Here is a 22,131-nt window from a genome sequence, read left to right on the forward strand (position 1 = left end):
TTTTTTTTTCTTCTCCTTTCCTGGGATGGCAGGGGAAGGAGGAGAGCTTGAAGCTAGTCATGTATCTTTTGAATAAAAAAAGCTGGATTTGGGCAAGACATGCTTTTGCTGTTTTAAAGCATTGATTTATTTTCTTAAAATAGGGCAGTAAGGCAGGAGAGATGGAATACTTGTTTTTGAAGATGCTTGCTTTCCAGCTGGCACCTGCTCACAGGGTAGATTTTCTGTTTGAGCTGAATGTGTAGCAAGCACATACTGTAGACAGCACTGGACCAGGACAGCCTGTTTCTTGACAGAAGCAGGTAAGGACCAGCATCGTGCCTGTGCAGTGCCACATCCAGCACAGGTGGATATACCCCAGCTGCTGCTCTCATGCTTTACAATCACTTGTTTCTGCTGCAGGTCACTCTGCAGAGAAAGTTTATTTTAACTCTGAGAAAAAAAAAAAAAGACAACTTTGCTATGCACCAAAACGTGGCAAACAGTGTCAAAGCCTGTAAGAGTATCTCTGGTTCTGAAATTTAAAAGGGTTTTTGTCCTGAGATGTTTCAGAGGATAATTACAGAACAAATCCTGGGCAACAGAGCGGCCCCTGGGCTGAGCTGGTGCAGGGGTGAAGCTGCCCCAGCCCAGGTGCTGGAGCTTCTGCCATCAGCACTGCCCAGCCTCTGAGCCTCCCAGCTGCACACACTTAGCACCAATTGCACATGCCCCACACCATGGGGGTATAAAATGGCACCTGCTGTGGGGGAAGCTTGTAAAGAAAGGGCTTCCATTGGTTGTTTTAAAATGCCATGCTTTTTATTCAGCCTGGCTTTCAGAAATAATTTTGACTTGTTAGTTGAAGGTTGTCCTCAGTGTCTGGTTTTAGTTGAAGTTGCTGGACTTCAGTGAAGAGATAAGCAGCTGCAGATGGAGCTCTGCAACAGGGAGCAGTGGTGGCCTGGTGGGTACCTGGCTGCAGTCACCAAAACCTGTGGGAGTTGTTCATGTAAGTGTAAAATGATTATGGACAAGGTCAGGGTTACACATAAACACCTCTCTCTCGTTGGTGACCTGCTGGGACACAGCAATGGTCCCAAGGGATCAGGAGCTTCAGTGTTGTGTGTTGCCTGAGGAGGCAGAGCTTCTGATAAAATTAGGGTTTTCTTAACAGGTTTATTAATTTGAGCTTAAAGCATATGAAGGAGCACCCTTGTGCACACCAAAGCCTCACGGGGTGTCTTTCAGGTTCCCTGGGTGCATGCATCCTGGTGCCCAGTTCACTTTCAGCTCTCTAAGCTTTTTTCTGCTTACCAGAGACTTGCAATTAGAAACCCCTCATCATCTGTAATTTGCAGGTGATGCACAGAAATGGGGTACCCAAGGGTTTGCTGTAACTGTGAATTACTGCTGGGTGTAAATAATTCTCATCAGCTCTTACTATCATAAATAAAATTGTGGCATTTCCCCACATCGTCTTTCCTTTGATGCAAGTAGATGGCAGGGGAGTACTGCTGGCATCTTGCTGGTGGCTGTGACTTGCAGCAGGATGGGCTGCACCTGGACTGGGATTTTTGTCCTCACTTCTAAAAGCTGCTCTGAGCCTCTTGTGTGGATGAGCAAGCAGCTGCCCTGACACGATAGTAGTGCCATTGCTGACTATCGTGTCAGTGATCTGGGATCCAAGAAGTCTGTATTCTGGCCTGGGACAAGTTATTTATTTTGTTAAGTCCATTTCTACAAGGCTGTTCTTTCCTAAGGTTTTTGAGGCTTGGATCTTGTCTGTCATTGTCAGGATCAATTCCTGTAAGTCCTGCAGCAGTCAGTCTCTCTCTGAGGACGGGGGAAGGAGGGGAGCTGTGGGCTTCAGTTGCCTGGAGATTGGCAGACATAAAGATGTTTTCCCCTTCTGCTTTGTGTTTGTTCTTTTGGCACCTTTTCTTCCAATTTCAGTACCCACTGTGCCCAGTGCTGAAAAACACACAAAGGCAGTCTCTGACCCTTGCTGGTTTATCACCCTTTAAGTTGATGTAAAAATTCCCTTTTCTGCTCCAAAATCCACCAGCATCATCTCTTCAGAAGCTCTACCACCATCATCAATCTCTGCCTTAAAATGTACACTAAAAATGCGAAACATTAGAGAAGGTTAGTTCTAGCCAAAGGACATTCAGAGTTACTTCTGAGACTCTCCGTAACTTCAGCTGCTGCCTGGTGAGTACAGCAGAGTGCTACAAGCTCTCTGGCTGGAAGAAGGTGGGCAGGCAGAGAAAAACAAAAGTTTTCCCCTGGTCTGACAGCCTCTGGTGCCTAAGACAGGATTTGGTTTTAGCACACTTCATTATATTTCACCAATTAAGGTCATTTTATTTCAGAAAATAAAACCCGATAAAAATATTCTAAGTGTGTTTTTCAGTATGAACTTGGACTAATGCTGCTTTCCGTTTTTTAAAGTAGGTGTGCATCCCAGAGGTCTGGTACCAGTCATAGCTAAGTTTTTTGAGGTTCCTAACTGACCAAACTTAACTTCACAGCATTGTACTGATGGACGTTTCTGTTATTTAAACAAGTTTGAACCTAGTGTGAACAATTAGACTTAAACTGCAAAAATATCTGAGCACTGCTGGAAGTTTTCCTGCAGCCTTGATTGAATGATTCTCCAAATCGCACGTTGGATTTGCCAAGGTATTGTACTGAGTAGCGTTCCAGTGATGCAGTTCCCTTCAGCTCCATAGGTAATGGAGCCATTCTCTTTTGATGCTATGCTAAGAGAAAGCAAATGAGCTGAAAGCAAAGTATGGTTGTGTACAGGAGTCTCTTCGTTGTTGTTTCTCCTTAAATTGTCATTTCTGCTGGTACTGACTCAATTATTATCCAGCATGAAAGGGAAGCAGCTTGACGAGAGGTTTTCTGTTCTGTTTTCAACTGCCTGTTGAGGTAGGCCACCTTTCCTCTCTCCCTTTTAGATATTGCCTATTATTTTCTTAATGGCTTAAACTCCTAAAACTATGCCGTGAAAAACAGCTTTGCTCTTGGACTTCCTGCCTGTCTGCTTGTATCCCCTGTTGTATTTATATTATTGAATTGTATTTTATACACACCATACCACATCCCCTCCGGTATTTTAGATTCCCTCTGAATATCTCCTGGGGTTTTTGTTGTGTTGTTTTTTTTTAACACCACCATCCTCAGGTAGCTGCTAGTGTTATTAAAGCCACCCTTCCATTGAAGGGTAATGTGAAGTTTCAAGTCATCCTCAAGCTATTTCCAGTCTTTAGGGCCTGCTTCTGCAGGTGCTGCCAGGTATCCTGCTTGCAGAAATCCCTGCCAGTGTAATAGGGATGCCAGCTCATCTAACTGTGCTTTCAGGGCTGGACCCATGGAGAGAGGGCTTTCCTACTGCTTTACAAAAATACATTCAAAAACTTGCGTCCAACTGCTTAGAAAACTCTGAAATTGGTTTCTTGCTGTGTTCTGTGATCTGTTGTTTCCAGACAGTTGGAAAAATTAAACTTGCATTACCAGCCTGGGCCATATCGAACAAGCGAGGGGCAGGTTTTCAGTCTCAGCTCTCCATTGTGGGGGTGGAAGCAGGGTTGTGAGGCTCTTAATGTTACACTCGCATCATATGTGTGACGATGAAATGAATTGGTTAATGAGTGCCTAAGCATCTGTTCAGCCTCTGGTAGATACTTTGCCAAGGTTCAAGTTCCCTGTGGAGGATTAGCCACCTGGTGCAGTTTTCATGATATACTGACAAAGGGGACACCCACCTTTTGTTTTACTGCAGAGGATGGGTGAATGCTGGAATATTGTTAATCAAATGTACAGGGTCCCTGGGAGGTCTGAGAGTTTGATATATTTTTGTAATATAACAATTAATTTTGTAATTGTTACAAGTTAGATTACAGCAGAGCCCATGACTGCTGTGTATTTTTGTAGGAGGAGTGACATCTACTCATCTCCTCTGTTTTGCCAAATAGACTTATTTTCTTTTTCTTAAATGACACACAGCTCTTTACACACAATTATCTTTCTTGCTGTATAATGTATAAAATCAATATACACCATAGGGCAATGAGAAATGGTGATAAAAAGAGGTTTTTAAGAAAAAATGAGTATTTCATAGCCTGAACTTACAATTAGGCTTTCCAAAGTGTCTAGACTTTGCTGCATGTACAGCATTATGAGTTGATGAAAGGCCTGTGCTAAAAGGCTTAAATTTATGTGATGGTAGTATCGCTTTACGATGAGCATGATTTAGTAGGGGTTTGACCTATCAGACATATTATAGCAAAGGAACTTAGTATGATTGAAAGACAGAAATGTTTCACATTTGTTGCTGAACTTTGAAGTAGCTGAAATCATGCAACCAACCTGAATTAAGAAAATTAAATGGATGAAGTCTCAGTGAACTGAAAGGAGGGCTAGGCTGGGCTTTTGCCCCTGGGTTAACTGCTGAAGCCATGCAGAATCACTTTCTGATGTTGTTTTGGTTTTGCCATTGTGGGGAAAGGAAGGATGTGTGTTTCTTTTTAACCTGTGGATGGGTGTTTGTGGTAAAAACCCTCCGGTGATGTCTGTGGCAGAGTGAGGCTGGCTTATCCTGCAGCTGGGTCCAGGTGTGCTGAGCTCTCTGAAAGAGAAAAGGCTGAAGTAGGAGGCCAGGATGAAATACCTCCAGCTGGGCCATGTTTGTGACCCTGCTACTGCAGGACCCCATGCCTCAGGTGCAGCCCATGGGCAGCTGGATCTGCCTCGTGCTGGGGATGCTGAGGGTGCCACCATAGAGAAGGGCGATGGCTGAGGCAGGGCAGTGCTACAGGAGGAGCTGTACCTCCTTGCCCTGGCCTTTGTGCAACTGCTATGAATGTAGCCTGTCAGCAGAGAGACTTGTGATTATGTGGAGGAATTTCAGAGCCTCGTCTGCTGGATTTGGCAGTGGTTTAGGTGCCTGCAGGGGAGAGGAGACAATAAGACCGTTTGTTGGGCTGATCATCCAGCTAAGTGTTCAGCTCTGAGCAGCCCACAGCTACTCCAGCTGGGTACCCTGACTTCAGTATGGCTGCAGTTCAAGGCCCCTCTGAGGCAGAGAGGTGGGAGGATGTGGTCAGGGTCTTTTTATCTGAGGTATTTAAATATACCTGCGTGCACAGTGCCCTAGGTCTGTGTTTCAGCAAGGTGCTGGAAATGCATAGAAAGAAGCCACCCTTCCCACTTCATAGTTCAATAGCTTGTGAATAAAGGATGTAAAAATTATGGATTTGTCTCCCATTTTTGGCTTTTGCCAAATTTGGTTTACAGCCTCAATTTTGCCTCTGCAATCAGATGACCTCCTTCAACAGCACTGCCTGCTCTGTTTTCATTTATTTGCTGCACTTAGGTGTCTCTAATGCCACTAAGCATGCGGGTGCAACCTGCTGTTCTAGACAGCCTGCATGCAAAGGACCTATTTACAACCTGTGTTGCCAAATCAGAGGGTTGCCTTTCTGATGGTTATTTGTAGTCCTGGGTTTTGGCCCTGTGTTTTCTTTGGCCTTACGTAGTCAGTGTGTTTACACAGAAGAAAAGGTGATGTTTTCTGGCAGCACACTGGGGGATATTCCAGTTGGCTTGGACACCAACAGCGCAGGGTTCTCTGCAGTTCTTAGATTTTGTTTCTGAACACTTTTGCCATCTAACAGTGGAAGTTGTTTTTTTAAGGTAAAATAATGATTGAACAGATAATCTGTGGAATGTGACCAGCAGAATGTGCAAGAATGACATGGTAGAAAATTCCCATTATTGTAAGTCACAGAGTTGATGTTATTGCAGTTTCCTCTCCTTACAGTCCCCAAACAAGAATTACCTTTGCAGGAACATGCATGTGGGAGCACAGGCAATGCACGTTTCTCCAGCAAAGATTTGCTTTGGGGCAAGTGTCCTTGTGGTTTGAGAACAATTGATGTGACAAAATGTTATGATGAAAAAGCCATGGTAAATAATGCACAGTGACCACTTTTAAGTTTAAAAAAATAAAACCAAACCCGAAACCCAACCAACCAAACAAATAGCATCACATAAATTGCTTTCCCTTCTTTTCCTTTCTAGCTAAAGCCTTTGTTTGAAAAAGGGTCTGAAACTCTTTCAGGTTTCTAAAATCTTTTGCAAGACCAAACATCTGAAGCCACAATCTTTTAGCTGAGTGTAACAGGACCCACACCTCTCAGTGGGTTTAGTGCTGCAGCTGGGACCCTGAGATTCTTGGGATCAGTTTACTATGGCTGGTTTTGTCTGGCAGATCGTAGCAGTCTCCCAATATGTCTTTTACATACTGCAGAACCATTCATAGTTCATTTGATATTCACCAGCACCAGCTCAAGTCCACTTTGTAAATAGTTCTGAATTTCTGCATGTGTGTTAAATGTATTGGGCTTGCCAGGAGTAGGAATAAGCAGTGGTGTTTTGGGTTTTTTATTTCTGATTTTTTTTGTCACTTTCTTCTGGTTTGCTTGCTCTAGTATATCACAAGTCGATTTCTTATGTGCTTTCAAATTGAAATGTAAGTCTAAACTGGCCTTTCCTAGGTAACGGATAGTTTAATGAAACTGGATGAATGAAAATGTTTTCCATTAAATATGGCAAGATAGTAAATAAAAATTGTTTAAAAGAATCTCACTTGACTGCATGCACATAATCACGGAGGCACTTAAAGAATGAACTTTTTCACTTAAGGTTATGTGGATTTCCTTTGCTCTTCTAATCAATTTTATTATCGACATGTGTCCCACCTCCCAGTGTGCAAAGCTATTTGCTCATGTTAAGTGCTGGAGCGGGTGTGCTGGGGAAGCTACTAGGATCCTTGTTGTTAGTCCAAACTCCTTCTACTGGCTGTGCGTGCCTTGTCATGTTTGTAAGTGCACAAAGGGGAAAAAAATCCTATCTTGTTAAAGACTGAGCTTGTCTGCTGGAAGAATGCCCACTTGCAGGTGAGAAATTGTCTGTCTCAGTTAGGACAAGGGAACTAATTGTTTGGTCCTGTCTGGTTTTAAGTGCTCTGAGCAATCAGGGCTCTACCGCTTCCTCTGGGAGATTATGTTGCTTAATACGCTGGAGTATCAGGAAGTTGGTTTCTTGCCCTGGGCATTCAATTCAAAATTTTCTTTAATTTAATCTCATTTCTGGAGCTGGTGAGAAAACCAAAATATTTTTTCAGAATTGGAGTTTGCTGCTTTCTCAGGATCTGCTAAACAGTCTGCAAACATGCACATCTGCAAGGGGAATGCCTGCAGGTGACAACCTGGTTATAAAGGTTCTGATGGAGCTTTCTCTGTTTTCCTACATTGTCCTCATCAGGTTGGCCTTCGAGAGTCCTGACTGGTTTCTGTAGGGTGTTATAACGTGTATGACACATTTACATATAATTACTTTGACCTTTCTGCAAATTCTAAGGGTAGTAAAACTTTGTCGTGGATGGAAGTATGTAAAACTGAATATTTCTAGACTCTGAGTAATTAGGAGGAGATGGGGATTGTGTGTGTGTGAGGTTCTGTTCTCAAACACCTGGTGACTCAAGCACCAGCCCTTGAGCGACCGTGGTGGAGCTGAGGAATGGCCTTACACCAAAGCTTGTGACTTGGAGACAGAATACATGAATTTTGCTCTACCTTACACAGATTTATTCTGTGACCCTGTACAAATCACTTAACCTCTTTCTGCCCAGAGTTCCAGTCCATAAAAAAAGGCTAGTGTTTCCCTATCTCACAGAAGCGCTGGATGCTTAATTCATTAGTGCTTATAAAGTATTCTGAGGTCTTTTAGAGGAAACTGCTGCATGTCTGTGAACTCTTAATGTTGATTCATGTACAACTACTGAGGCCTGGGACTTGGCTCCCCAGAGCTGAGGTAAAGACCCTGGCTGACAGGTTCATTTTTATCATGGATCTAAATCTCCTCTGTGCTATCGCAGGACTTGCAGAAATGTATTTCCTGAAGAATATTGAAAATAAATATTGAAATGTTTCTATGTTATGATAAATTATGTGTGTATATTTACTTTAAAAAGATACAAAAAAGCTTCTTATATGCCTTCTGAAAGTGTCTTGACCGTACCTGCTGAGCCCTGTGCTGATTTTGAAGGCAGTTGAGGAAGATGCTGAGAAAAGAGGTGTTTTTTTTCAATCTATGTTTTTTCTTCCTATGTTTTCTGGCTAAATATAGAATTGCTACGAAATATTAGTTATTCAGATAAATGTTATCGTATTCAGCATGGTGGGGCATGTCATTTTCCATTGGCATCATGTCATAGGCCACTGTAATATGTCAGAAGTATTTTATTGCAATGGCTTCATCATGTAAATGAGACGTGACGGGCTGCAAATCAAATTTACCATACCTACCTTTAACATATACTAAATAAGCTAACAGCATAGATCAGGCACTGGCTAATACAGAGTGCTACTGCAGTGGCAGAGATCCGGGTGCAAATGTTGAGACGGGTTATGAAGGACAAGCACTTTGAGAGTTATCTCTTTTCTTGTACATTGTAATATCCTTTATTAACTTCATTTAGAATTCAGTTTCAACTCAAGATAGATAAATACTGGAGCAGGCAGTCTGCTGCAGATTTGGACAAGAAAGAGTGGAAGTAGAAGTACATTTGTGAACTGTCTCTTGTTGCCTTTTGCTTTATTAGGACTGTAACTTCTCATCCTTAGCAACATGAAGTATGACAGACTTGCCCTCTTCCAACCTCTCCGCTTCAGTCCGTGCTTCTAGGAGGATCTCATGTCTACCAGTAATGTGTTGGAAGAGAATAAGTTTCAACCATTATCAGGCTAATTTTAAACTTTGGAAGTAAAAATTAAGAACCTTTGGCTTCCCATGGAAATCAATAGCTACTCACTAGATATCAAGGTACACAGGGAAAATGTGCCCTCTGCTTGAAATACTAAATTGCTTTTGTTTGTTGCATGATGAGCTTGGGTAACTTTATGTAAAGACATTGTTCAGTCATGCTTATTTGGAAGACTTGCTGTTGAGGAATAGCAGTGATGCCAAGAAAATTCATCCTACAATTAAATATATTAGCATTTATTTCAGCAACCCAGTTTAATCTTAATTTCCAGTAAAGCTTCATATATAATTATGATAATTAAGTTATTTGGTAATTGTAGGCTGAAATAAGTTTGTAACAGAAATGTTACAAACTTCTTTGGGTGGCTGAGATTGCTATTATATCTTTTTTTTTTGGGTGGAAGGGGAGAGGCACATCATTTGTGCAAGAATGAAAAATGCATAGATTAGCAGGTTATTCTCTACAGAAATCCTGCGTTCAAGCCAAGGAAAGCTGAAATGCTATCTACAAACTAAAATACTAATTTCTAAACATTGTGATATGTTTCTCTAAAATTACAAAAAAAAATTAAATCTGTGTCCTGAAAAATATGATAATGTGAGGCTGTTGTGTTCGTAGCATTCAGAGGAGGAAAAAATTACACAGAACAATACTGAGAAAGCTTAGATTAGGGAAGAAAAGGAGGAGGTCAAAAGGGGGATGATTACATGGCCACTAGGAAAATAGGTTCTCAGAGTGCAAAATTCTTTCTACGGGTAGAACTGCTGAAGCTGAGAAGGATGTTTTTACAGGAGATCACTGCACAGCCTTCCTTAAACTTGGCCTTGCACTTCCTTTGTGATGTCATCCCATGGATATGGAAATGTCATAGTAGTATTGCCCTGTTGAAGTAAAAGCTAAGAAAATGATGCTTTGAAGAACCAGATTAAAAAGTGACACACTTTGCTTCTTGCTTCGAGAGAAAAGATCATTTCAGCCACCAGGTACTGGCACAAGGACAGCTGGTTGTTGGCTGCAGTGTGTTTTCCCTCTGTCTCCTACAGAGTGAATACTGGTGGCTGGTGACCTTAGCAGTTTTTCACCGCAAAAGGCTTTCAAACATACTTTTTTTCTTTCTTAATACCACAGATATTAACAGACTTCTCTTGTACATTCTATGCTACATTTGTTAGATCTTCACAAGCATGTGCATATGGTATTGTCCATGCAAATTTTACGTTGGCAAAGTTGTTTCAGCATTTTAGTAGGTTGCTGTGTCTTTATAAAATAGTAGATGGAATAGTTCATCTTCTCCTCTTTCATGCTCATTGGTAAAAAGAAAATCCCAACTACATATTTCTAAATCTTTTTAAAACTCATTTTAGAAGAAAAGCAGGTCTTCTGATCATTCACTCAGTTTCTTGTACCACAACTTGAGTCATTATGCAATATCCCCCCCCAATACCTTTTTACTAATTTTGTGTTGAAACTCTAATCCAAATAGAAAGGGTGTTTTAAACTGGGGTATCATTCAGAAGATACTAGCTACAAAAGGAGAGTGGACCTTTTTCAGGGGCCTCTGATCAAAAAAACCTGTAACCTGCAGCTCACCAGTGGGTTGCCATATTTGCTTGCAATGTGGTAGAGAGAAAAAGGCCTACTTGTTTTGTCAAGAAACATGAGCATTGAGCAGAGCATTTCCAGAAAGCCCAAGGCATTAGAGGGACATTGGACTGTTGATCTGAACCTGATTGATCTGATCTGGGTCCTGACCAGGCTGTTAGATATCTGGGGACCCTAGAGAAAGCTACAAAGCCCAGAAACTCTGCCTGGATAAAAATTTCTGGTGGAGGAAAAGAAAGAGCAGCTAAGGAAACCCAAGTGTCAGTAAGTTGCTCATTGGGCTGCAAACAGTGTTTTCAGTCATAACACTAGAGGTATTTGATGGGTGCAGAGGGATTTTGAGACATGTCAGTGGTCTGTTCTCCAGAGCACTTTGGATATTGGGTTATGCTACTATTAGTTGTGCATTATTTGTCATTCTCCTGAGTAATTCCACTGCAGTGTAGATGTAGGATCTCAAGCATGGGGAAGAGAACAATGGATGAGTCTGTCTGCTATCCCTGCCTTAAGAAGGTTTAAGTGGTTGGCAAGGTTGGCAAACACACACCAGAGGAAGATTTTTAGGCCTGCTTAAGTTAGGGGAAAAAGGTGAGGGTGTACATACCTGGGGATGGGCTGTCAGCTGTGGGACAGTGCAGGGAGGAGTAGGCAGAGGACTGCAGATCTCACAGATGGGAAGAAGGAGGCGTGCATGAGAAAGGGGAAGGAGAGGTCCCTATGGCAAGGATTTGAAGTTGAGCATAGGGCTGCAGTGAAATGGGAAGCAGGGTGTGTTTGATTCCCTTGAGAAAATGCTGGGGTTTTTTAATGTTTCTTTTGTTTGACAAGTCAGGTCCTGTATGCTTATACTCAGGTGTAAAAAGCTTGTGTGTTTGTGTTGATCTTGGAAGTCTCAGGGCTGCAAGAGTGGAGGCAAAATACAGCCTGGCTCAAAAAATGGACCTCTCAATTTTTATGCTGTCTATTTCTCTTTTTTTTTTCTTCCCTGAGTAGACATCATCTCCTTATTCCTGTCTTGCTCCACTCTGCACAGTCAGACATCAGTTTTCAGAATATCTATTTAAAAGCAAAACAGGTTTTACTTTATTTATGTTTGGTAAGCATGATGTGTTGGGAAACAGAAAGCTGCAGCAGCCTATCAAAATGGCCAGACCTACACCACTTCTTCTTTATCCCTGTGTCACCAACGATAGGGAAATAACCATTTTGGGGGGCATAAGAGAATGAAAAATCCCTGCAGCTTCTCCCCAGGCCAGAGTTTCATCCACATGCTGTCAGCAGCATCCCATTCATACAGGTTTTCTTAGGCAGGCATTGGAAGTTATTCTGAACCTTGACAGGAAGTGGAGATGAGCTTTGTCTTCTGTAGTTAGCCAGTGGGGTCCCCTCTGTTAACAGTTTGTGCTTGACCACTTTTCATTCAACATTCATGCAGTGCTTAATGTAATGTAGTTAGTTTTCTGTGAAGTAATCACGTGGTACCAGTGGAACTTGGACACCACCCTCCTGTCCAGTGGCAAAAGTCAGGATTTGACCCTGCAGCTGCCTTGCCGGAGAAGCATCTGTAGGCAAGGATCTGACAGCAGTGCAGCAGACAGTGGGTAAGACAAAATGCTTAGTTTTAAAGCCAGATGCTGTAGCACTGTTGGCTTTCACCAGGCTGCAAGATGGTTAGTGAAAATGGAGAATGAACTCCTAACACACAACCTCTTGAAGACAGTAATGTGGAAAGATTGTCTCTGGCTGCAATCTGTTATGAATGAGGCCCCAGGAATTTTATGTCTTGCAGTTAGAACACTTGATGCAAACTTTAATCAGCATGGATGGATTTGTTACTGGAGATAACAGGAAAAGATAGGTCCTTGCAAGGGTGTATTTGTTCTTGGGGGTAGGTGAGTGTTAAACTTTCAAGACCCTCTTTTTTGTTTGACTTCAGCTTGAATGGATGTTTAGCTCAATTTGTTTTTGAGTATCTAGAGTGTTTGGAAGCTTAGGGTGGAGAGAGGGAGATATACTACAGCTGGTAATAATAGTAGGGCCTCTTATGCTGTCAGTTTAACAGTTGAAAAACCATTAGGGAGAATGATATTAATAGCAAGTTTTGTTCACACTTTCTCTGCCCAGTTTTCCTTTTTTTTTTTTGTTTTTGGTGACATGCCTTTCCTACCATGCTCTGAGAGCAAGTAAACAGTGGAGCTCTGTGTGTTTGTATTGTGTATGGTCAGTGTTATCCATGAAACCATGGCTGGATGTAGATCTAAAATTTTCACAAATCAATTTTCCAGTGCTTTGGCTATTGCATTTTAATGTAGCTCCTTCTAAACAAACAAAATCATGTTTTCAGGAAGCTAAGACAGGATAAGAAGTGATTTGTATGGGAAATGGTGGCTGATTTGCTCGGACTGCTGCAGCTGTTTCCTTCTGTGATACGAACAAAACCCCTTCAAATCAATCGGATCCATGTTGGCTGAGCCCTGCTACCCACGCAGAGGGGCAGCTGAGCTTTTTCCCCCTCCGGTGGGAAAGCAGTTGTGCCAAGGCCTTCTGACCCATGCTGAGATGTTGCTTTGTCTGTTTCTCAGCTCCTCCCAGTTCTAGACTATGGTAAGGATCCATTAGTACTGAGTCTAATCTGGGTGGATGTCTCTCTTACAGATAGTGAAGTCCATGTTAAGGGCATCTCTTGCTGCTCTCCAATACCACGTAGAGTGGTTTTCCTTCATCTTTCCTCCTTCCCGCACACACGGCTCTTCCAGCCAGAGCCCTCAGCACCTTGTTGCCCAGTTAGACAGCCTCACCCATCCTCGAGACTCTTTCTGCTATTGATTCCATGTGAAGGTCTTAGCGCTGCACGGGAACAATGAACTAAAATGAAGGAACTAAATACTCTTCCATCTTTTCCTATTGAAAATGCAGAATCGTTACATTGAAATTAAGAGCACCATAGCTTTTTACCCTCAGCCCCGAGGGAGGGAATCATTCTGAAAACCTGCATGCTAAATTCTTCCTTCCCCCCCTCAAAATAACATGTATGAATAGCGATCCTTTAAGAAAGAAGGATTCCAAAACTCCATTTACCTTGACAGCTGTCACTCAGCACTTGCAGTTGTCACAGCAGTGTGTAGTTTTTCATGAATTACGAGCACCCGTGTTAGTTTTTTTTTTTTTCCTTTATCAGTCATCAGCCCATCAGCTGGGCCATTCACAACATCTTCTGGCAGCTCATTGGGGAGATCAGTGCCATTGAATCATGCCCTATCAACTCCCCCCACCTCAGTATATGACACTGTTTACTGCTGTGCCTTTTCCTGTAAATATTACAAGCAGTGCACTAACAGGAGGGATGTGTGGGAATGAAATGGCTTTAACCTTGTAACAGTTAGCTGGGATGGCGGGCCTGCACTGACTGATAATTCACGTGTCCTCAGGTTTCACTTACTTTGCTAAATAACATGTAGACGTCCCACTTTGAAGTCTTGTATATGATCGTTAATTAGACAACATTTAATTTGGCTTAACATTCATGTCAGTTTCGTGGAAGTGAGCCTCCATAATTAGAGAACAGAGATCAGGATTCTGTCAGGCTTATAACCTCTCACTCTAGTTTAATGCTCACTCCTCCAGTGCCGTGTCACACTGGATGCGCAGGAGTTTCCCCTCCCCCCCGTCTTTTCCGCTTGAATAGTAAGAAAGTTGCCCGTATTACACAACTGACAGCAAATGGGATCATTCATGGAGATGTAAGGGCATATGATTTGCTAGTATTTAACAATGAACTTGCCCATCGAAACAGATTACATGATTGGAATCTCTGTAAATAATATGTTTACGCAAGCCTGGAATTTAGTTAAAATTGCTTCATATGTTGAAGGTGCCCAATGCAGGCTCCTGTGATGCTTTTCAGTAGAAATTCATGTGCAAAACAGACTATGGAACTAGTATCTTGAAATCAGGCAGGCGTTTTCTAGTCCATTTGAATAGGTCTTTAAGAGAAGGGTGCTTTCTGTTTTGAAAATACTTCTCTGGGATGATTAAAAATAAGATGCTGTTTGTTGCAGGTTGTTAGATGTGACATCAAGTCCATATGCAGAAGCACATTGCACTTAGTATTTTTGGCATCTAGAACAAGGAAAGATGGTCTAAGGTTTTGCATTTGAAGAATGAATATATTACCCACTAAAGTCTCCCCAGTGATGCTTTTGCCAGTTTGTTCTAAAGTTACATCCAAATGTAAAGATGTAGCTGTTACCTGATTGTCTCTGAGGCCAAGGCATTTCTTTAAAGATAAAAGATCCAAATGTAGCACAGTTTTAATCAATATTTCCTTTTTCCCCCTGTGCAAAGGGAGATTTTTGGCTGATGCCCATTGTTACTGTACGCAAGGAGTGTCTGTCAGGCATCACACTCCTTTGAACTTGATGTACGTAGTTTATCTCTAGAGAGGAAACCACTAGTTTTTCTCTGGCTTGCACTGGTTATCACCTATGACTGAGTAGCTGGTGATACTTTGTGGTGAAGTGCTGTGCACCAGGGTGCTCTGAGGCCACCTGGACTGACATGTCCAAGCCAAGGACTCCACTCAGGCAGCTATTTGCTGCTAATGAGGCCATGGGGAGTGTTCAGCAGAGAGAGCTTTTAACTAACTGGCATAAGGTTTCTTCCCCCCTCTCTTTCTCTGCTGTGAAATTTTCTTAAACATTCCTGCCTCTTTTTTTTTTTTTTTTTTTTTCTTGAGAGTAAAGAAAGATGGAATCCTTTTCATAGCAATCCAGCACTAGTTTGTCCTCAATTCCTCATGAAGCTTTTCATCCAGAGCAGTTGTTCCTCACTGTCCTCAGCTTGATGTTTTGGAGCCAGATCTGAAGGAGGACTTCTGTGACCAGGAGCTTGCCAGTTCAGAGCTTGCTATACCAGTTAATTAGTAAAAGGCTATACTTCTTTCTACAAGCTTGTATTTACTCATAGCCTTACTGTGTCACAGCTACAACATTACTATTGCACATCACAGCCCAGTGAGATCTTGCTTTCTAGTATCTGTGGTGGCAGGCTGCAGAAATGGTTTCTCTGGGCCTGCTTTGAGAAGTTGAGCTCATCCTGCAATTTGTGTGTTGCTTTTCTGAACGTGAGAGAAGTGTTTGGGCATCTGCAGCATCTTGAGGAAACACTGGATGGATCTAATCTGAGTTTATCTTGATTTTGTAGGTCAAGATACAATGTAATTGCAAGTTCTGCCATGACTATGTAGCAGAGAAACAGTACCCAAGTGTTCAGATTTTAATCAATGCGGTTGCTTTCTGACCAGTAACTGTGATGCTAGGCAGCGCGTCTAAAAGAGTGAACATGTTGCCGATCTGCCATCTTGAAAGAACTCACTTATATTGTGGTGACACTGCCTTAGGATGAGTTTTGTGCCTATTTGAGGTTGTTCTGCTGTTCCCAAAGATCTGAACGTTTACCAAACGCAGATGTCAATTTTGGTGTCTGTTAGTGATCATTATGGCTTTAGTGGGGCACATACCTGACCAGTGTATATTTGCTACACAGATTTATTAAGTAAAACTCTAGACTTATATGTGGTCATTATTCTCTCTTCTGTAAATCCTTGGGACCATGCTTTGCATGGAAATCAACATTATGTCATTTTAGTCACAGAACATTTCCCTTTTCTAGTAAATTATGTCCTGTGTCATTTGGAAAGGCATACTCTGCCAATTTAAAAAAAAAAAGTAATTTTTTTTCAAAGGCCAGAGTAGGAACAATTACAGTAATAATTGTAATGAAATAATTTCTCTTTATAATCAAATGCTGGATAACAGGGTTGCATAACATACATCTCTGGATTGCATTTAATAAAAAGGGTTGTATTTTCTTACACGCCCAGCAATAAATGTTTGCAGGCTGAAGAGGAGATGTGTGACGTGTGCTCTAGATGAGAATCCTCCCAATGCCAAAACTTGGAATTTAGTGGGAGATGAAATGTCAAATAGGTGGGAAAGGAAGGAGTTTAATAACACTGCCTTAAGCATGAATTACTTGGATGTGTAATGTGTTGTGTATTGTATACAAACACAATGCTAATAAGATGCGTGTAACTGTAGTGGCAATACCACTCTGACATCCCTCCTAGACAGCCAAACTCATTTCCCTGACGGATTACAGAGCTGTATAGCACAGCTTGCCACTGTGAGCGGCAGCTTGCACCGGGTGTTTTGGAGGTGGGGAGAAAACCCTGCAATACTCCGCCTGGAAGTGTAGCCTGAGTCTTTTGGTAGTAGGTGAGCACGTTCATAAAATTCTTCCTCTTGCTGAGACTTGCTTGTTTATTTGATACAGAATGTGTGCAGGGGTGTTCTTGGTGGCATTTGGGGTTATTTTTTAGGGTGGGTGTGGTGGGTGTGTAAAGGATTTCACTGTGGAAATAGATGAAGGTTGCTGCAGTAATTTTGTTTTGCAGAATCCTTTCCCTGAGAATGATATTGTACAAGCTTTGAAATGTTATAGTCTCCAGCATTATACATGCTTAGGATCCCTTCTGTATCAAATGTAGTTCATGGCAAAGCTGAAGAAGTCAATGTCCTATTGAAAGTCCCTTTATGTCTTGTCTTTGTTCAACAGGGAGCAAAGTTTGTCATCCTGAGACGCCAGACCTTTGACAAAGCTCAGGTAACCTCTGACAGCTCACGCAGTGCTAACAAAGAGTCCCTGTCAGCCTTTGTAGATGATGTTGAGGACTCAGTCAGTGTTGACTTTCCAGAAGATGAGCATGTTGAAGTGCTAGGCTGTGGTCTTTGGATCTATCAGTTCATGGAGGAACAGTTCAGCATGAAGATGAAAAGATGGCAGCAACAGCAGCACCCCAGAAGTTGTGATCACACAGGCAGATGAGGTAGGTGATAGACAATACTTGATATAGAATTCCTTTTTATCTTATCTCATTTGTATTCTTGGCTGTGATCAGAAATACAACTTGTTGTTTCTAATTAATTCTTTAATTTTCTTTTATTTATAATTTGAATTTAGCAAAATTCTATTTTATGTTGGAAACGTTCTCCATCTAACCCAAAATGCATTAAAAAGGCTATTTGCTTTAATCAGCGGGATTTTTAATCTTATTATATGCTCCTCAAAAATGAATATTTCTTTGTATTGTACAGTGCATATTTACATAAATTAGTGTTATCCTTGGTTATTTTGCGGACCATAATTTATACGCTTTTTACTTTTATCATAAAATAAAATCTTGCCTCTGATATTCTGGGACCATTTTTACCATCATAGCAAATTACCTTGGGAGGAACTATTACATAGTAAGTGAACTACCCTACTTGAGTTTAAAAGAAGGAGAAACAACAAAAGAAACAAAACAACCAACCAAACAAAAAGACCCCAACAAACAAAAAAAGGGCCTAACCCTAAAATGCTCAGCTTCCACTGATGAATCCAGGTTTTCTTTTTACTGTATCCTGTAAGTCAACCTTTGCAGGTTTTTGAAAATGGCAAATTTGTGAAAATTGCATGTAAAATTCACCTGAAAATTAGAATAATTTTAGTGTTTAGTTCTTTGACCAAATCATTGCCTTATTTAATTATTTTTAAAGTGTTAAGACTAGTTTTTGACCCTAGCAGTGTTTGTTTATATACTGCTTCTATACAGGGTTCATTTGGAGTATTGTGTTCAGAGATGTTGACAAAACATTTGTCAAAAATTCCTTTGAAGTAATATTGCAAGTACCTAATTTTACAAGGTACTGCTAATTGGAGCTCTTGTCTCTGGGACAGATGGAGGCCCTATGTCCAAATGAGTTGCATAAGCTCTCCGTTTCACCCCTGTAAACTTGAAATATAAAAATATAATAAAATTTGCTACACCTTCCTCCCTTTGGATAACTTCCCTTTCCTTTCTCTTTAATTTTATGGGTGTTATTGACCAGTCCTCTGTACCTTGTGGTATTGCCTTGCCTATAGATGGGAGGAGGGAGTGACTTGACTTGCGTTCCCAAGATGCTTTTCTCTGAGGTAAGCATCACGTGGAAATCTGCTGGTCCTTATCTGAAGAGCCATTTAAGTTTATGGGGCTCCTGAGAGAATTGGTGACAATACCTCCAAAGATAAAGTTATTGGGTTCTGGACAATTACCTTGCTTGATGAAGTCAGTGAAAGTTTGTTGCTTTCCCTGGTACTTGATGGCAGATGAGTCATGAATGAAAGATTGGTTTGAATGGGCTCCAGTCGGTGATGGCTGATTAAGGAAAGCAACTTGTCATAGTGGTCAGTGTAAGACTTATTGTTTATTGGTGCACTGATCAAAATAGAAACTGAATTCTAGGGTTATCCCTAATGATGTAGCAGGTCATATTGTGTCATGCTGGTCACCTGAAGTCCTTCAAGGCTTTTGGTGACTGTTGGATGCATGGATAGTAAGAACAAGAAAGAAAGTTTGTACTGTAAGACAATGACAGCCCAGGGAAAATGATGCTGGACTGTTGCCAAAAGTCATCTACTGTCTCACGGTTGCATTGCTTTCCCTTGCTTTTATTAAAAGCTTGCAGTTCTTGTTCCCCAGAGATTTTTCATGGGGAAGCCAAGGACTGTGTATCCTATAGCATCTGTGCTCAGCTGAGAAGCTTAATGTGTGGGTGCATCATGTAGTCAGGGGTTGTTAAAGTCCTTGTCTAGAAGTACTTTTTCCTCTTCAGGCATACTGATAGGCAAGATGTTGTGGTCCAAATCATCAGTAGTTTTTATTCAAGACCTGTTGGTGAAAGACGCAAGCATTTCATATCATTAAAAGAAAATATAAATTTGTGCATAGGTTACCAGAATTCTTATGTAGACACAAACAATATCCATTCCTATTAACTATGAATGTTATCTACTGTAACGTGCTTTGTCAGTCAGGGGAATGTATCCGCTTTCAAAGTGTCAGTCTCTCTAATTTTGGACACAAAGCGTAGAGTGGGTGGTCATTACACAATGTATGGGCACCAGAAATAGTGGCTGAGCCAGGAAATTATGTTACCTGTAACACAGGGATATAACCTTTGTGGGGGTCATTTGGGTAAATTGTCTATACAGTTTTGTCAATTCTAGGCATGATGTATCTGAGAAAGTCACCATATTTTGGGGTCTCATGAACTTCTATTAGAATGAATTCAAATGCTGATGGTGACAATTGCTTTCTTCCTAAACTGGCCTGCAAAATAAACAAGACTGGCATTGGTGTTGGACTTTGAAGGAGGCTGGAAATCATTCTCTTATGTGGAAAAAAACCCATCTTCCCTACTTGTGTAGCAGTAGAAATTCTTTGCTTGAACAGGACTGTAGAAGTAGATGAATTTCTGCTTCTGAAAGCATTCTCTTTACTCTTTGAATGAGTTTACACCTTATGTCCATCGTGCAAGTTTTTTGTCTTCTATCTTAGGGCATCTTCTCTTCCCCACCTGTTCATGTGGCTCTGCAGCTCAGTGTGGGACAGAAAAGTAATTCCCAAGAAGTGGCTGCAGAAACAAAACCTGTAAGGGTAAATGAAAAGGGGGGTCCGTAACTGCTGGCCTAACACATGGTATGGATATAGCCATGCTGGCTTCTGCTAATGCTGTATTTGAGCAGGCTATAAAACCTGGGGGGTTAGCATGTGGTGAGCCCCGTACTACTGCGGTTGCATACCCTGTGGCACCTCATCTAGGTGGTTTAAATTGACTTGAGATATGTCTGTTGAAGGCATGCTGCTGGTGGTGTAGATAGAGGTGGTAAGAAAAGGGGGTACAACCTGCAACATATTTCTCTTTATTGTTAGTGTTCTTTTATATAGATAGATATTGGTAGATATAGATATTGCAGTTAATCATCTAGGAGCATTAGTTATGGGTTAGGGACATGGCATGTGGCGCAGTGTGCATCTAAGACACATGATTCTGCCCCTGAGAAAACATGCAGTCTAAATAGGAGTCAAAGTATTGATACAGCCAATCGAAAATAATTTTTTTTTTTTAATGTGGCCTCTAGCAGTATTTAAAGACTGCGAAGATCCTTGGTAACTTATCATTTTGACTCCTATTATTCTGGAACTCTGGTTATACATATTTCAGCATCTTTTTATGCCTCTCTACATCTTTATAATTGTTGGACAAGTTAGTACGTGAGATGCCTCCTTTTATGTGTGCTAGATGTTGTAGATTTTTCAAAGGAGGGAGTAACTAAATTACTGTTCCAAAGGAGTTCTCCACCACACTAATAACTTATCTGTAAGCCTGTTAAAGTAGTTGGTTGTATTCTAAAATGACTAAACTGTTGTATAATCTTAAAATTACAATAAATCATAATCCCTCCTGGATGGGGGCAACTATGATTTCTGGATGTGTCTAACTGCTGATATCTGACAGCTTTAAATGCCATACGTGCATGTGCCTGGAGGAGGGCACAGGAAAATAATTACAATTCCTGCTATTGTGCATTCTGCATGCTCATACTGTGGCTATGTTCCTGTTGTACCGTCAGCTGGTGCTCAAGCAGCAACTTCAGTTAAAGGGTGTTGGATGGAGACAAACAGCAGCAATAGCTACCTAGAAGATTTTATTAGCTTTTTGAAGTCAAAGGTAAAGCCCCTTGTTTCACCTGTACTACAGAGGAGACTTTGCAGCACTTAGGACTTCTGCAAGGAAGAAGTCTCTCCCATCTCCCATTTACACATGAAGGAGGGAGGACGATTGGCCTGTGGTCAAGTTCTGCCAGTGGCAGAGCTGGCATTAAACACTGCTGCCTCTGTGTAGTCTGCTGTTCATTAGGTCCCTCCACATAAGTCCTTAGAGGCATAATTGCTACGATAAAGGCAGGCAAGTATTTATGATACTGTGGTGCAGTGTATACATTTGAACAGGAGACTCTCAGCTTTTCTGAGACCTCTGTCTGCTTCCAGTGACGAGACCCATGTAGTGAGGGGGAAGAGGGGGGAATACAACAGGTTTCAGTCCTGCAGCTCAAATACTTGTGCGCCTGCTAAAATTTTTCCTTCTAATGGAGTTCAGCCTTTCTCTTTCATACTGTTGGATCAATGAAATGCTCCTAAAATAAGCTCCAATGGCTGGTTTTTATTACAGCCTTAAGGAACAATTTAATTTTGCCTTGGAAATGTATCTGATACAACCATTTGCTCCTGGGATCTCCAAGTTTTTTACCTTCCCTTCTACAAACGACTACTCCTGATCCTTGGTGAACAGCAACTGTGTGTATACTGTGTGCATATCCTAGAGGAATTGGAAACAGGGTAGCTGGCCTAGGCAGAACGAAATATTTCTAGCAAAATTACAGGCTTTACAGTAGATTTAATTACACAATCTGTTAATAAGTCTACATTTTGATGGTTGGGAAGAAGGCTCTCCAGGTTAAAAATATTTTGCAAACAACTTCTTAGGGTGACATATTCCTTAGCCTTTGTAAAAAACCCCTGTTTCTGGATGAAACAGGGAAAATTTTGAATGACAACAATGAATATCCTATCCAGACTGAATCAAAGGCCTAGGAAATGAAGCAAAATGTATTTTCACTGCTCTCTCCTGCCACTGGATATGCATGCACTGAGGGATGCTGACACCTGAAGGAATGTGACTGAAAATAACTGGATGATTTTGTGTCCCTATAGCAGAGCGTATGGTGTGCCTTTTCCCCATTGCTCACTATGTTGTTATTACTTCTTCAAGGCTATGTCTGAACTCAGA

This window comes from Phalacrocorax carbo, chromosome 8 (genome assembly GCF_963921805.1).
Source record: "Phalacrocorax carbo chromosome 8, bPhaCar2.1, whole genome shotgun sequence".
NCBI classification, from domain to species: Eukaryota; Metazoa; Chordata; class Aves; order Suliformes; family Phalacrocoracidae; genus Phalacrocorax; species Phalacrocorax carbo.